At 40.6% G+C, this 18,054-nt stretch overlaps 1 protein-coding gene across 14 annotated transcripts in view; it reads right to left on the bottom strand.

The window, feature by feature from the left end:
* RHBDD1 (rhomboid domain containing 1) overlaps positions 1-18,054 on the bottom strand; it is a 150,995-nt gene that overhangs the window by 104,161 nt on the left and 28,780 nt on the right. For 2 of the 14 annotated variants that reach the window (XR_011439525.1, XM_023642472.2), the window contains exon 1: positions 15,325-15,484. The exons of 3 other annotated variants lie outside the window; for them this stretch is intronic. The gene's annotated coding sequence lies outside the window, so the exon portion shown is untranslated. Of the gene's footprint in view, positions 1-2,620; positions 2,787-7,517; positions 7,725-14,935; positions 15,506-18,054 lie in introns of those variants that run through there. 9 more of the 14 variants (XM_070269404.1, XM_070269411.1, XM_070269403.1 and 6 more) reach the window with 9 other exon arrangements.

The raw sequence follows: 18,054 nt of genomic DNA, 5'->3' as shown, positions 1-18,054 counted from the left end.
AAGCTAAACATAAAAACCTCCTCTGCTTTGTAAATTATAAGAGTTGGACAACAAATTAGTGCTTCATAAATACCATACTAACTTGGTCAAAACATACACAAGATACTAGATGCATTTTTTTCTCTCTGATTCTGTTTCAGTACAGTCTACTTTTTCTAGGAACGAACTGAACTGGACCATTTCTTCTCTCCTGTAAGTCTCTGAGGAATCTTATCATTCATGACTTTTTTAATCCAAACATAAGAAACTGTTTTCTCTACTTGTTACTATAGGGCCAACTTTTTAGCCCAGCACAATAACAATAAACTTACTTGTTCTTCCAATTAAACTTCTTAGCATAATTTTGTTTTTCCTAAAAGGTATTAGCTTCCTTATGCCCCAAGAGAACACAATTACAAAATGCAGATTTTCAAGATATTTTTGAAAATAAGAAAATGGTATAGTATAACATGTATTTGCAATTAGTGAAAAAGGAAAATTTATTAACTGAATACTTGCAAGTAATTTGTTTCCTCTTTTCAAATACATGAATGCATTTCAAAAAGCATATATAGCTTACACAACACATAGCTGTTAAATGCAATACACAGCTGTATGAATAATATGAAAATTACACTTTTAAAACTTAATATTTAAATATTAAATGTAATAGAAGATGGTATGGCTTCACATCATTACACTGTGCTCAATTTACCAGAATGCATATCTACCTGAGCTGATTAGTAAAAGGGGAGTCCTGGGGGTACAGTGTAGAATCTTTGTGAGAGTACCACCGTCATTTGATGACAAGCTGCACATAAACGACAAATTCTTCTGACCATATAAATCTGTTAAATGGCTTCCTGAGCTACATTAATGATAAAATCAAAGAGAATCAGAGTAGGGCTCTCTGTTTTCTTATTTGACATTAAAGGCAGAGAGATACAAAGAAATGAAGACAATCAAATGAATGAAAACTGACTTCATGAATAAAAAATGAAAACTGTAATCAAATTATACCAAGAAGGTAATGGGAATCTACTCTTTATGAATATTGTGACACTCTCAGTAATTACATTCCAATATCTATTCATGGAAATATCTACAACTTGGACTATGTTCCGGAAGAAATTGGGAATTGAGAGCATTTTCCCCTTTTGAGGGCTGCTGAGACTTTCATTTACATGATGTTTCTCCAACCTCAAACATTTCATCACTACAACCGCATAAGAAATTGGCTCATCTGGCCCTATTCTACCATTAGATGATCTCCCTAATGATAACTGGCTAAATCTTTCTTATTTTAAGCTACCAGACAGAAGGTTTTAAGAAACAAGAGCTCCTCCTTCCTTTTTCCCTTCATATACCATCTCTCCAAATAAAAACAAATACACAATTTCCCATACCTTAGTGGAACAACGTCCAACTGTCTTTTATAATAAACTTCCTTAAGCATCAATGCCAATCATACGGAAGGCAGAAAACCTGACTTCTGAGGAGTTAGAATTTAAGACCACGAAAACGACATAAGAAGTAACAGAATGTTCCAGACAAATAAGCAACCATTAATAAGGGCAAATGCTATGTGGTGACAGACCCTTCCAAAGGTCAGGGCCTTATCACCTGAAACACTTCCCCCAAGCCCCTTATATAATATCTGACTCAGTTTGCTTAAAATTCAATTTCACCATGTTATCCCCTGCCCCCAATCCATTGCGTCTTCTTACCTATAACGGCTTTCTATACTTCATCATCCTAGGACTGAATAGTGTCATGGTTAATAGAATGGAATACAATGGCCTGGGTTCAAATCCTGACTCAATTGCTTAGAATTGTATGACCTTAGGCAAGTTCTCAATCAATCTATGCCTACGTTTCCTCATTTATAAAACATACACTAAATAATAACAAGACCTCCTGCATGGAGTTGTTGATGAATTAATATACACAAAACATGTAGAACAATGCCTGAAACATAATAAGCACTATATAAGCATTAGCTGATATTAAATCTTTATCATCACCATCATCTGATCAACTTCAAGCTTTTCAGCCTAGGAGTCAAGGTCTTATAACATTTACATACCTTCCCCAATAATAACTAATATTTATGCAATTATTTATAGTTCACAAAATAGTTATGTATAATTTGTTTCATTTAATTCTCACAATCCTGTGAAGACAAATTAGTTCCATGTTATCTACTACTGGTCTCCACAGCGCTTGCCAAGAAAATCACCTAACTGTCCTGCTATCCATTTCTGAAGCATGCTTGACAGAGTTGCGCATGTAAATTGTAGCTCAACAGAGATTCAGCCCTTGAGACTTTCTGGGGATGTTCAAATTTCATCCCCAGCTTTCTCTGTCCAAGGTGCTTAATAAGTATGTCCTTCTCCACAGATGGGAAGTCACATGGGGCACTCTCACCACCAGAGGTCACCAAAGTGAATTTCGCACACAACCCATAGCTTATATTTTACGTCTGACCATTCCAAATATAACTGCCCGGTTTAGTGGAAATCCTTTCAGTAGTTTTGATGTGAAACCACAAAAGAGAGAGAGAAATTCCAGTGCCGAGTGATGGTTAAGATGGCTGACTTGCATCAGAACACTTGGCTGGTCTATTAGTTTTGTTAGTTACCTTGGGCAAATGACTCCATCACTCCATGTCTCAGTTTCCCCATCTGTAAAATGCGTTGGTATGAGGATTCAATTAGCATATTATTGATGAATTTGTTGTTGGTATTATCGTGCATTACTGTTTTAGTTTGGACTTCTCCCAGAAGCAGACTCTGAGACAAAGGTTTCTGTGCAAGTAATTTATTTGAGAGGTGACCAATACACTGGTAGGGGAGTGGGGACACAAGAGAGGAAAGGCAATGCAGCCAAAAATGGCAATCAAGTTATCACTATAGGTGACTTATGGGAGCTTAAGCTTACTGGGAACTCTGGGAGCAAGTACCAATATACCCCAGTTCTATCCCTCAAAGTGTTAGGGGTCTGCCTCAACTCCCTGTCACTTGTGACTTGGCATAGCAGGCAAAGTGGGCATCAGGGGCCAGAGAAGGCACTCAGGCAAAGAAGTGCAGGCGCTGGAGGCTACAAGTCTGTCAGAATGCACTAAGGACCTGGCATGTGGGCAGGGCCCTGACAGTATCACAACCTCACCTTCAAATACCCAACTTCTTCTGGTAATTGTTATCACAGTCACAGCTAAAAAGAACAACAACAAATCCGTTTATAAAGTCAAGTTAAAAACAAAAATGTAGGAGCCAGCCCCGTGGCACAGCGGTTAAGTTAGCACACTGTGCTTCGGCAGCACAAGGCTTGCCAGTTTGGATTCCAGGTGTGGATCTAGGCAGGGCTTATCAAGCCATGCTGTGGTAGGCGTCCCACATATAAAGTAGAGGAAGATGGGCACAGATGTTAGCTCAGGGCCAATCTTCCTCAGCAAAAAGAGGAGGTTGGCGGCGGATGTTAGCTCAGGGCTAATCTTTCTCAAAAAAAAAACCCCCAAAAGTAACAATAATCCAATGTCATTTTCCTCATTTTGGAATATATTCGATACAAAGCAAGAAGTTGAGAAACAAAAGCCCCCATGCTTTCTCCAACTGGCTGGCAAGGACTGAAAAGGGGAAGAGGTGGAGGGCAGGATGTAAAGGGTGCCCTGCTTGGCATTCTTTCACCCCCAGATCCTATCCTGCAGGGTAAGGTTTAACCCGAGAGGGAAGCCCAGGGACACAAAAACATCTTTTCCACCTTTTAAGAATTACTGGCATAAAGGACCACTGTCCCAACTCTTAGCCCTGTGTCTTCCCAAATCTCCAAAAGCTGCAAGGTCAGAACCTATCACTTTGCCTTTGAAGAAAGACTTTTGCAGAAATGCATCTTCATACTATTAGAGGCCTTTTAGGTCTCTGCTACATAGGAATCATCTTCACCTTGTCGTAAAACCCCATTCGGACTTACCGTTCCCTGTGCAAAATCCCATCCGAGCCAAAAAGAAAACCTTAATTTCACCTAATAAATGGATATGCTTTGTTCTGTTGAGAGTTACTCAGCCATTTGGTTGTCCCCCCCCTTCACTACTAACTTGTGTCTTATGTCATCTAAACCTGACGCTTTTTGGAAATGGGCAAATAATGTACAAATATGTGCCAACAGCGAAAATGTTAAGTCAATCCAATTTGGAGAATACCTTAGGGGAGGTTCCTCATCCACATCGGGCTTTGAAAGATAGATAGTGGGTAAAAGAAGGAAAGGTGTTTTAGAGAGAAGAAACAGCATGTATATGCTGTTAGCACAGAGACATGAAATATATCAAGGAAGTATAAGTTAATTAGTCTGGTCAGTCCTGCTACAGTGCTTGTTCAGAAAAAAGCAAATTTGTTTAAATGCAATTAATCTACCAGGGAACAACTTAAGCATAACGCAAATTTCACATGTGATTATGTGCAATTTCATCAGCAAGAAGCACTATGTGAATGCAGAAACCTGCACCCAGCTGAAACAAGTGCATAGAAATTCATAAAATGTACCCATCTGTACCCTGAAAACATCGACCAGCGACCACAGTTCACAGAATACATTATGAGACACACCTGTCCACATCTGCAGGTACGACTTGCTGCCCAATTCTGGATAACCCTCCTTCCACCACTCAACAATAATTCACAAGCTACAATCCTTCTGACAACCACTTCCACAAGCAAGGTGCAGGACTTTTTGAAGGTAAAGTGCCATATTCATTGTAGTACTCATGTATTTCTTAACCATTTAACATGTGTAAAGCTGCTACCTTTTTATTAGGTTCCGATCGTTTTTTTTAAAATGTGCCACTGACAAAGTTTTTGAGTGTTTTGCTCCTCACACTATCTGTCCCATAAGCTCTGTGGTTTTTATCACATGATTTTGCACAGTATGGTGATTTTAGGAATGCCTATGTCACATTCTAGCAGGGCTGACTATACCACTAGCACAAAGCGTGTGGGAGGGAAGACAGCCTACACCCAGGAACCGCTGTTTGTTACCATTATTATCCCCCTTCCCCTCCACGTTTCACTCCCACAATCCCATCGTGTAACCAAACTCACCAACATTAGAGGCTCTTATCCCCAAATATTTAAAATACCATGTGCTCTGAACTGTCTTGAACAAATCAGAATAGGAGGGGACAAATTCTCTCTTAACCTATCAAATACGCCCCTATTTTTTCCCTTTATGACTTCTCTACCAAAAGTTGTTTAACTCTCCTTCATATGGGATTTAAAAATAAGATTCATTTAATTTTGGCACTTGTTTACTTGACTATATGTCTTCAACGTGCCGAGGTTTCATGTCTGATATAATTATTCATGGACACAGACAACATGTGTGTTTGGCTGCATGCTTTTAGTATGAGAAATTGGTATAACACTCACTTCGAGTATACCAATTTCAGCAAAGAAGTAACAGAAGAGTAAAAAATAAGAACCCCAAATCAGATGCTCCAACAACACATGCAGCTCAATGAACCAACTGCATTTACGTGCATTGTGCATGTTTCCCTTCTAGACAGCATCCAAGGTCAAACCACTAACTGTCAGTTACAATAAGCTTCCAAACTCCTGGTCAATTACCTGGTTAATAACAAAAGACAAGGCTATGGCATCATTACAATTATAATGAATTTACACAGATCAGCTTCCTGTTAATCAAATACATCTTTAAAAGCATTTAATTATTTTTCACCTGGAAAGCAACACTCAGCTTTGTTAAATGAAAAGCAATCTCGCTGAATTCAACATGAAAGGCTGTCGGGCTGCTCTAAGACATAAAGGACAAAAGGCTTCGCAAGGCACACTGCTGCAATATAGGAGCTGTTGCCACGTTCACAGCAAACAGAAGCACAAGATGATGAAGAATACAACACATCTGAACAGTTTCTGAACACAAAGAAGTTGTCAGGGAAGTGGGAGTAAACAGATAGGTTCTGGGAAAAGAAATGTCCCAATGCTTCCTGTCAAAATGATAGACAGGGCTAGCAACATTAACATACGTAGTATAGGACAGTAGTTAAGGGCATGTCTTTGATAAGAACTCTACAATACACTACCTATGTGACCTTAGGAAAGTTATTTAACCGCCACTTTCTCACCTGTAAAAGAAGGTAATGCAGGCTCATTTGGTTTTGTGAGAATTAAATGAGATTACACAAAATCATAAATTGGGAGATAGTTTTTATCCATATAAACAAATAATTTAAAATAAGGCCTAAGATTAAAAACTTAAAATAGCTTTAAAGCATTTTTATAACTTAGCAACCATTAACATTTTTCTGGGCTGTCTATGAGCTTACTTTTTTTTTTTTTTTTTTTTTGGTGAGGAAGATTGACCCTGACCTAACATCTATTGCCAATCTTTCTCTTTTTGTTTAAGGAAGATTGTCAATGAACTAACATCTGTGCCAATCTCTCTCTATTTTGTATGTGAGATGCCACCACAGAATGGCTTGACGAGTGATGTGTAGGTCTGTACCCAGGATCTGAACCCTTGAACCCTAGGCCGCCAAAGCGGAGTGCATGAACCCAACTATTACACCACCAAGCCAGCCCCATCTATAAGCAAACATTTTTAAACTGCATCATGTGATTCAAGCACACATACATTTTTAAAACAATATGATGGGGTATGCAGGAGGCACATGAACATAGGAACGACTTTTTAATTAAAATAAATTTTATAATAAAATCTCAAACCAGAGTTTCTGTCAACATTATCTGATAATTTGAGAATTTAATGAGCCTCCATTTTAGGATAAAAGCAATCTCAACATGTCAGATGGCAAAAATTTTATTTTTCCCTCCTTTTTAAAGTGCTACAGCCTTAAGAGAAATGATTAGATTATCCTTACACATGAAAAATGAAACTACTGGATTTTGTATATAATCTTGACTTTTGCTCCAGAGTGAGGTGAATTAGTGTCAACTCCAATTCTGATCCATCACCACTTATGATTTCCAGTATCAATCATAAGCCAGTTTCTCCTCTCGTAGACTACAAGTTTCAGTGTAATGAGGGCTCATTAAAGTTCTCCAAGTGACAGCCCTTCAGACATAGGTCCTTAGACTAGGAGGCTCACGGGGAGCAGCAATGCCAGCAGGCCACCACCACTCCCTTCAAGAAGATTTAAGTAATTCCATTCTCATGTTTGCTCCACACAAGATTTCTTTGTTTATCTACCTAAAATCAATGAAAAAGTGATAACCATCTCCCCATGTAAGTTAACTTGTGTAAGAATTGTTAGTGATTTATGTCACTGAAATCCTCCCAACACGAGAACTAGTCAAGAGGAGGAAAAGCATGCCAGACTTCAGACATGTTGTTTATGTTCCCACAAAGCACAAGGGACGTCCACTAATTACTAGGTGGTGGGGACAGCTTGGGGCTTTTTGCCTGCCCAGCATCAATACCTCATTCTTTCAGTTAACAGGAATCCACCTCCCACACCCTTTCGATGTGGTCCTGGGGGACAAGCATTCAAGGGTGCCATTTCCTACCCTGATTCAAAGGTGACGGTGACCATAGTTAGAATAATAACTCTCTCCCTGGAATCTCAAACTTGTGCAAAGGAGCCAGCCCGGTGGTGTAGCCCGGTGGTGTAGTCGTTAAGTTCACGTGCTCCACTTCCACAGCCCGGGGTTTGCGGGTTTGGATCCTGGGCGTGGACCTTCACAACGCTCAGCAAGCCACGCTGTGGCGCCATCCTACATACAAAATAGAGAAACACTGGCACAGATGTTGGCCCAGGGACAATCCTCCTCACCAAAACAAACAAACAAAAACTTGTGCAGTGACACTAAGACCAACAACTTTTGGAGCTCATACTCAGAGAATTAACTTAAAGAATTTTCTAGATATACCAAGCCTACCAAAATCTCGAGAGCTTCCCTAGCTACTGTCTTTCACCAAGGAATGGTAGTTTGGTTGGTTTTTCTGTTGATTCTCTGAGCCTATCCATAGATTTCCAATAAATTTCTTGTTCTTGATTAGTTATCTGGATAACTTACTTAACTTAGTTTCTGTTGGTTGTAGTCAAAGAACCCACCCTACCCAAAATACCAGGGAATTTGCCAAGGGCTGGCAAGCAGATCCTATTTTAGTTCAAGCATCATCAATTCTCATCTTCTGCTAGTACTACCCTCTAGCCCATAGGAGAACCAAGACATGGAGGGTGTGTAAACACTATCTCAAAGGTCAGCTACGGGCACACTATTCCTAAAGAAAGAAGAATGCACGGAGCTAAGGATGTGAACACAAGAGTGCCTTCTGCACAAACACGGCAAAGTCCTCTCAAAGGCACATACTTAGTATATACACTTAGACACTGGATGAAGGATGTTACTTCAAAAGGAAAAATTGAGGGTCTAAAATTTGTTTTCTATTTACACGAGGTTCATGCTTTTAAAGAATACTTCTAATTATTGAAGTGATTTTCAAAACATTGTACTCCCTGCCTTTGTTCTTAATTAAGATTAGTCTACACACCTAATAAAATGTTATCACTGGAGGAAAACTTCTGACTAGAACTTTAGGAAATGAATCATTTAGATTCATCCACTCAAAAAAAAAAAAGGAAGAAATATTTTAAAAAAAGTGAAGAAGAGCCTTCTTCCATCTGATAGCCTTCCAGAAGGAACGTGGAAGTAGCCTGCATGCTCTTCTGTGAAAAGATTTACCTCTTCATCTTTATTTTTTTATTTTTTGCTGGGAAAGATGCTCCCTGAGCTAGCATCTGTTGCTCAATCTTTCTTTGTTTTCCCCTCCCCAAAGCCCCAGTACATAGTCGTATATTCTAGTTGTAAGTTTTTTTAGTTCTTGTATGTGAGCTGCCACCACTGCATGGCTACTGACAGACAAATGATGTGGTTCCGTGAGCAGGAACCAAACCTGGGCCACTGTGAAGCAGAGTGCACCGAACTTTAACCACTAGGCCATCAGGGCTGGCTCACTCCTTCAGTTTTCAACACAATGCAATTCATTAACAGACATAAAATATCACATTTCTATAATTGTGAACCCAGAGGCGAAAACCAATGAATGTAAAATTTTATCAATAAAATCATTAAGCATATAATTTTATTTCTCATTGTCTGTATTCCTTCCTTTAAAAAACGTATGAACATCTCCTAAGGGGGAAGCATTCACCTTTCAGGCAACTGTAGCCTCATGAAAATTAATAAACAGAAATCTCATTAAACTGGAGTTGGGACACCAAAATGGGGAGCTCTCATGCCCTATGACAGCTCTGCAGAGTCCAACAAGAAGAAGAAAGACTTCCTCTTATTGACCAGCAAGAAGCTCAGCCAATGAGAGACTGTCACAATTCAGCCAATGAAAAGCCACACTACCTGAAATCTTTGTTTACAATAGCCCTCCCAACTTCCTCCTCTTCTCTATAAAAGAGTTTCTCCACCCTTTTGCTGGGGGGACTTGCACATGGCTCACCATGGTTGCAGACCCCAAATCGTAATTCTTTGCCAGTCCTGAATAAATTCTTTCTTCTTCTTCTTCTCCTTTTTCTCCCCAAAGCCCCCCAGTTCATAGTTGTATATTTTAGTTGCAGGTTTTTCTGGTTGTGCTATGTGGGATGCCGCCTCAGCATGGCTTGATGAGCAGTGCCAGGTCTGTGCCCAGGATCCAAACCAGTGAAACCATGGACCGCCAAAGCAGAGTGTGTGAACCCAACCACTCATCCACAGAGCCAGCCCTTGAATAAACCCATTTTTCCTGGGGCAACAAGTGGCTACCTATTTGTTTAAGGCCAATAGCCTAGAGACAGAAGCAGACACAGCAGCGACAATACAGTGTGATAAAGAACTATAATAGGATTGTATATAAATGTGCAAGGAGTGTTTAGAAAATAGCAAAAATAAGTTTTAAAGTTTTATATGGGGTGTGCAGGGGAAAGAGAAAGAAAGAAAATACTGGGGCAGGCATTATCCTGTGAGCAACGGCCAAGAGAGATGAAATGACCCATGAAACTCATAGTCGAAAGCAGTGGAGCCATGCCACAAAAATAAAAGGATTTGCTGTTTGTTTTGTTTTGTTTTTGTGAGGAACATTGGCCCTGAGCTAACAACTGTTGCCAACCCTCCCTTTTTTTGCTTGAGGAAGACTGTCACCGACCTAACATCTCTGCCAATCTTCCTCTGTTTTATGTGGGATGCTGCCACAGTGTGGCTTGATGAGAGGTGCATCAGTCTGCGCCTGGGATCTGAACCTGCGAACTCTGGGCTGCTGCAGTGGAGCACATGAACTTAACCACTACACCACTGGGCCAGCCCCAAAAGGATTTGTTTTAAGTCATCATTTGGTGGACATAACAGCTACAAGCTGTAAATTTAGAAACCTAACAGATCCCTTATTAATACAGAATTAATGTACCTTGAAAGAAAAGAGGAAATCTTGAACACTTAGGTACAAAGGAAGGGACTACATGGGCGGTGAGCACAGTATTTATTCCTACATTTGTTCAAACTCAGAATCATAACTGAGTCATTACAACACAGATAACTGCAAATTGCTGGTATGTGTAACATAAAAAATGTAGCAAAATTTCTTTCACAGTATTGCCCCAGAGACTTTCCTCAAGGGAAAAAAATCCAAAATTGGAAATAGCTGCCAACACACACATACACCCCCATAAATTATTTATATAAAATTGAAATCACTGTAATATGTATATAAATTTCATTCATAACCATCCTGATATTGTGCCTTTGGATTAAAAATGCATAAGCAAGTTAACACCATGGAGAAACAGCTGTTGGTGTAATAACAACATTCCTGGAGCTGAAGCCAGATTTGGGGTCAAATATGGACGCCATTGCTTACTAGTATGTGGCCTTGGGCAAACCATACAATCAATCCTGCTGAGCTTCTGTTCTTTATCCATGGTTGAGGAAAATTCCACTTACTTCCCGAAGTCATTGCAAAGAATAAATGAAATAGCATATTATGTGAAAGCACGTAGCATACTCCCAAAGTTTGTTTTCTGTTCTCCCTTCCTCTCCATAAAGTAATGAGCCTTTCCCCCTATGGAACTAGACTTTATTGCTTTATAATTGTGATGTGCATGTAACAATGTCCAAGAAACGATGGTAAATAACACCGACATGCAAACCTGAATACCCACATTGTTAGCTGGTTATCATCTAGATCCCAAAGGGCTCTTGCACACTATCTACTGCTTCCCAGAAATTTGATACATTTTCTTTTCTGAATACAGCCAAAATGATCCATGGGCTTTGAAATATCACCATCATGATGTTGCACAGAGCAGCTGGTTGATTGAGGGTGACTCCCCCTCCCCCACACTCCAGCTGTCACCAGGAAACCCTCCTCAATGTGTGAAAAAAGACAATGTGACATTACTACTACACAGCATTTGAAATTATTTTTCTTATGAAAGCTCACTATTAACTAAAAATTAACTCTTTAGGAAAAATCCTTTGCCATATAAATGCAAACCAGCTGCTTTGATACAACAAAAAATGGAGGGATGGAAAACAGGAGTAGTATAGTTTCATTGACTCCTTGTTTCTTTTTCCTTGAGTCATTTGTAATGCTAAACAACAGCCAGTTAAAATATTAAATAGCTTTAACAGTGATATAGCTGTCACAACCTAGAGGGATTAAAAAAAAACTTAAATGATTTCTCAAAAAATGTGCATAGACTCCTCTCTATTTTTGTAAAATACGGGTCAGATTGACGGCTGAATTTTCTTTTTTTTTTTTTAAATAATCACTCATTCTTCTGCATGAGAAGCTACACATACGTTTGACATTGCTGAAAACCCTGGGAGTTGTCTTAAAACAAGTTTGTGAATCCCACTCAGAAGAATCCTCGAGGCTGTGACTTTTTAGGGACAGCTCATCTCCTGAGGATTTCTATCCCATGGATGACGTTTGACACTCAGGACCCTGGACTCCTAGGATCCAAGAATACGCCTCGGAATGTCGCTGCGAGAGGCTCAAGACGAGCACTGGGCCCTTGCACCTCTCTTCTCTTAAGAACTTTGCACTGGGCCCTTGAACCTCTCTTCTCTTAAGAACTTTCAGCTCCTGAGCTTTATAGGTTAAGATTCTACTAAAGAGGATTCCCTGCTAATAAAACCTGAGAACCACCGCTTAGATACTATATAACCCCAGCATAAAAAGAAATCTATCTTTTTAAAGCAGCGTTTCCATTTTTTTAAAAGAATGTTTACATACACATGCGCACATCTAACTTTACATAAATAGATCGATTATTTGTCCCCATTCCCATATTACAATACATTGCCAAGTATACAAAATTATGACCTAGTATGACTCCTTTCGAGTATTTTCCACTCTCATATATTCCTACGTAATATATACATACAAAAACACATGAGTTTTGTTCCCACTTTTTAACAAATGGAACAGAAAACTTATCACTTTGCTACCATTAAGTATCCATATTGAAAACTAATAACTATTTCAGAGCCAATAGTATTTTCTTATACTCTGGTGCATGTTTTCAGTGAGGTCTCATCTCCTGTAACATAGCGTCCCCTTCTATAGCTGACTGTCCCCATTAACTCACTGAAGATACGTAAATACTAATTATCCCTTCACCTTGCCCTTCCAATAAACACCCGAAACAATTTTATGGAAATTACTCTGTTCTGGTGATAAAATTGAACATAGTGTTTTTCTACTGAGTTTAGAGTTTTAACTTTCCCCAAGTGTTTGCTTTCTCTCATTCACAATAATGTGAAAGCTCTGACTCTTCAGAATCTTTCATCGTTTAAAAAGAAAAGCAGTGCAGTTAGATAATAACAAAATCACGTCATTTATAAAAACACGAGGAAACAAATGAGATGAAGTTGGGTTTGAGGTGATAACTACCTTTTCTCCCCTGTCCAACATCAGCATTTATTCAGCCTCTATGCCTAACACATGGTGGCCATCTTCTGCACTTTAATTCAGTGTCCTGAAGCAGGCACACACATGACTCCCACTTTATAGAAGAGGAAATGAAGGCTGGGAGGGTGTTAACTTGTCTAATGGCCACAATCAGTAAGTAGCAGAGACAGGGCTCAAAGCAGGGTCTGCCTGACCCAAAACCACCCCACCAGAGCTGCCTCTCAGACACAGAGAACGCGAAAAATGTTTGGGGCTTTTGAAAACTGAAATCTTCATGATGGGACAGTGTCAATCCAATGGTAGCAATGACAAAATTATTTATAGAAGCTGATATCCAAAAAGACTCATGTTCATCTGAAAACACGCTCACCCTCAATTTCCAGGAGCCACGGTGTGGCTCAGGAGCAGCACACTCTACTCAAAGAGACACATTGTTTAGAACACAGTGTAGCACTGACCCTTTTCAACACCGGAATGAGGCCAGGTTTTAGGGTAGCTGCTTCAAATCCTGAATATTTATGTTCTTTCTCCCACTACACTGGCTCGCAGAAAAGGGAAGGGAAAAGTTGTAAGTAAACACAAGTGACAATCTGAAAAAGCAGCAGACAGGGGGCACACCTAACCTAACTGCTGTAATGCCTGCAGAAAACAGAGGTATGGAGAGTGGATATGATGAGGCTTCTCTGCTATGGTGGAGCTGTATGACACAAGGGAAAGCAAGATAAGGACAGAAACATCTTCGGCCTTGTCTTTTGCTTGCAAGTCACTGCTCCATAATACTTCTCAGCTCTAAGACTAAGGCTTACCTCTGGTCAGTTATCTACCCTACCTTCTTTACTAAATTCTAGGTCAAAAGAAGGAATAATTAAGCTGAAAAGACCAGAAGGCCAAAGAATTAAAAACTACTCTTTAACACAATTACTAAGGCAATTCTTAAAAATACTACAGCCACAACAGCGTTGGTATGTCACTACACACTGCTGTCACTTTTAACTGGATATTCTGCATCCAAGAAGCGTGAAGATATAGAATGTAACTGGGAATCCAGAAATAAGTAAAATGCCCTCTAGGTAGTGGTCACAATATTCGTGCACAACCACTCCCATTAAACCCAATGAGGAATCCTTCCCACACAACTCATATTTTATGTAGTTCCAACAAATTATTAAATAACATTTCATCTTTGTGTTTCTGTGTGTGCTGATGTTATACACTCTTCCTGCATTTTCACAGTGAATACTTACAGCTTAAGTAATTACTGACAACTTACAGGTTACTACGAAGTAACCTTTAAGTAACTTATCCAAGGTCCTACAACTCGGAAAGACGTCGCCTGGACTCAAATTCTATTCTGTGACTCCACAGGGCTGTTCTCTATCACTACGCCGACAATTCCCAAGCTTATGATCCAGGTGCATCGGGATCAACTGGAAGGCTTGTTAAAACAGATTTCTGCTTCAGTAAGTCTGGGGTAAGTCACCAAAATGTGCATTTCCCGTAAGTTTCCAGGTGATGCGGATGCTAATAGGGCTGGGACAATTTAGGAACTTAATGCCATGCTATTCTTAAGACTACTTGCTTTCCTAGCCCCTACTATCCCAGCAGCAAATCAGAAGCCTTTAAAGTTTATTAGAACCAGCAAAAGACGACATATAAATGTGAGACATTAGACAGACTTTTAAAAAGCAATTCCAGAAACTAAAAAAAAAAAAGCTACGTCCACCTGTCACTGAGCATCCTGCAAAGGAAGCTACATGTCCCGATGAGTAAATCATGACTATGCAATTCATGACCCATTTTGCTAGTAACCCTGAGTCTTCAAATCAGTTTGTGCTTGGTTTGGAAAAATAAATAAGCGTGTGATCTGTTTCTTGCAGAGGTTCTTAAGGTCTGGACAGAGAGGGGATAAATTCACTCAGGTGGATTTCCTGTCCTGTATTAAGAGAAATACAGCCACTTAGGTTAGGGTTGTGTTTGCTACACACTTGTTCAGAGAAACAGAAAGTTACTGTTGCAAGAGCACCTGAAACTGCAGGCTGTTGCTGATTTAACGTCGCTTTAAACTTCCCGCTCACAAAAGCACTCCTTTAAAGCTTTCACAGAGCCAACCCCGCCCCCCGAGCGCCTCGGCAGCTCTTTCCCGGCGCCGTCGGCCTCAAGCAGGGACCGGGAAGATGAAGGGACCCCTAGCAGAGTCGTCCCAGGAAGCGCTCTCCCGGCTCTCGGACTAGGCCAGGGTGCCCAAGATGCGAGGCTCCACCTCCAGCCCCGTCCCCGCCCGGGCCCCTGGGGAGGCGCACACAGCCGCCCCGCAGCCCCCACTCCGCCGCCGGCGCCACGGCGCTGGGGAAAGTTGAGACAAGCCGCGCACAACCGACGACCCGAGCGGGCCAAACAGACGCGGAAACTCACGCTCTCTACGGCCCGCCTGCGTCTTCCCCACGCCTTCGCCCGCACGTGCGTCATCACGCACGGGCGCCCAATCCTGGCCTCTCCTAGTCTCCGCCGCTTGCAAGGCCGGGAGGGGGCGGGGGGCGCGTGGGCGATCTCGCGACGCAGCTCTCGCGGTCCGGGTGGAGAAGGGGAGGGCCGTAAAGCGAGGGGGCCGGCCGCCGCGCATGCTCCGTTGCGCGCGGCCGCGCTGTTTTTCCCGCGGGCTGGTGTTGCAGGCCGCGTGCGGCAGGGGTGGCCTGCAGGAGGCTCCGAGGGCGCCGGGGGTGGGGGAAGGATGGCAGTAGAGCGGAAGGTTGGAGGGCTGGTACCCTGGACTGCTTCTCGGGGTTCCGAGGGAAGCGTGGATAATAATATTCCTTTCTGCCATAAATAACTGTTGGCCGCCTACCACGCGTAAAGCCGAGGAACGGCCTACTTTCTAGGCACTGGGACGTGGGGAGAAGCGGCGAGTGGACCCCTGTCGCGGATGAGAAACCGTCCTGGGCTCAGCTCTGCTGCAAGTTCGTGCGGCCGCGTGGAGGAGTGGGACCCAGCCTACGAAGTGATGGTGGGAGGGACAGCAAGGCCCGCCTTCCTGAGTTATCCACGGTGTGAAAGCTGTCCGTCTCAGGGGAGGGACCCACAGTTACGTGGTGGGCCGGCAGAACAAGGTGATGGGTGGGCTTTTCACTCCCCAGAGCTTGCTTAGCTTTATGACTGCGTTTCTTAAGTTGGTCCGTTTAAGGGCTTTAGGTGTTCAGTATTTTGATTAATGTATCATTTGATGCCATTTTGATTATGGGTTCTGCTTGTACTCTGGAACAAGTTTCATGTTTAGTTGTAGGAGTCAGATTAAGTTAAATGCTGTAATGCTGCATTTATTTCCTACAATATGAGAACGCTCTCTTCCTATTTGGTATGAAATTTTCTAATAACCTGGGGGAAGATAGGGCTTTTCCGAGCAGGATTCCAAATGCAGGTGGTTTTATGCTGTTCTGTATTTCTTGGAAGTTGTAGCAGCTGTGTTTAGCTAGTCTACTTAAATCCAAAACTGCCTAAATGAGAAGAGTTTTGATTATCTTTTGTGATTGTGTATGACAAGAACACTTCGTGGAAATGTTTATTTTGGAGTTTGAAATTTAAATGAAAATTTGGCTCGGGTGCAGGGTATATAACAGGCTTTCCAGTCACAAGGAAGATTCTCAACAAATTGCAAGTGTCTGTTCCTTGAGCCTTACAAGTTATCCCTTTCTTCTGAAAACAATATGCTGATCAGAAAGCTTGGCTGACAGTGAGAAACTGCATTCCTGGAAACAAAGTCAACTGAATAGGGGGAGGGTAGGGAAGGTGAATTATCTATAGAGGTATTTTATGTATTTCCCTAGAAAAAAATAAATATAATTTCTCAAAAAGAAGAGATCCCCATTTATCCTTCTGATCCATGATCATTTGTATCAATTCCATTAATACTGATCCTATCTTCTATTCTCTAACACCCTTTACACTTTTCTATAATTGCATCATTTTTCTTGTGCTTATCTTAATACATCAAATACAGGGGTGATTTTAGGGGAGCCACAAATCAAGAAGTCTCAATATAGTAATTTCATAAAAATGTCATATATAGGGATTAAGAATATACTTAGGTAATTATATCCAAATTAAAAGATCAGTGAAAAATTTCATAGACATTTGAGGAAAGAAAAATTCTACCTTTTAAAAATGACCCTTTTTGTCCTATATGATTAATTGAGCAGACTGGAACTTTTTAAAATTCCTATTGAAATCTGCATGTTGTATCATACTCAAGTCCCATTTAAATTGACAAACAGAACACTTGGATAACAAGTGTGTATCTTAAACATTAACATATGAGGCAGCAGCATCCTTTCACTGAGGCAAGGCTTAGAAATACCAAAGAATCAATGCCAGAAGAAGTCCTTTAACATAAAAGTTATGCAATTGTTACATTACCTTGTAAGATAATGATCACTAAACGCTCAAAAGTATTCATGTATCTTAATCGTGGGAAAATGCAAAATTATGCACATTGTGCATAATATTCGAGACCTATCTAATGGTCTAAAGAGTTTTCTAATTTTATAAAAGGTTTGCAGAAGAGCAACAATACCTGAGATTAAGCCGTCTACCTTGAATGAGTGTTCCTAAAATGTGGTTCTCACAAACAGAGGAGTTGTAAAAACCTTTGTACAGTTCATAAATCTAGGATTGGAACTGGCAGGAAGGCAGATGAGTATCATTCTCAGCTTTCAAAATCTGGCCTGAAAGTGAGAGAACATCAGGCAACAACACCATGAGCAAATAACACAACAGGATTATTTTTTTTAAAGAGGAGCTTGTTTTGGTATCTAGTTGGTTTTAATGCATACCCAACACTATGGCAAAAGATAGATAAAGCTGATCAAAGAATTTACAGTTTTCCTGTTATGAAAAAGCTTGCAAATTAAACAATGTAAGAACAATTTAAGAACGATGAAAGTAGTACAGAATTGCATTATGTATTAGGATAATAAGGTCAACAATACTTAGTGATAGACCATGCTAACAGTAACCTTAAGAGATTTGAATGGCAATAGTGACAGACAAAATAGACTTTAAGACAAGTATTTCTAGAGACAGACATTTCATAGTGATAACAGGGTCAATACATCAAAAAAATAACAGTTAAAAATGTACGTGCACCCAACA

The sequence above is a fragment of the Equus caballus genome, chromosome 6 (assembly GCF_041296265.1).
Source record: "Equus caballus isolate H_3958 breed thoroughbred chromosome 6, TB-T2T, whole genome shotgun sequence".
Taxonomy (NCBI): domain Eukaryota; kingdom Metazoa; phylum Chordata; class Mammalia; order Perissodactyla; family Equidae; genus Equus; species Equus caballus.
The sequence above is the reverse complement of the archived record's forward strand: the minus strand, read 5'-3'. Positions and strand labels throughout refer to the sequence as shown.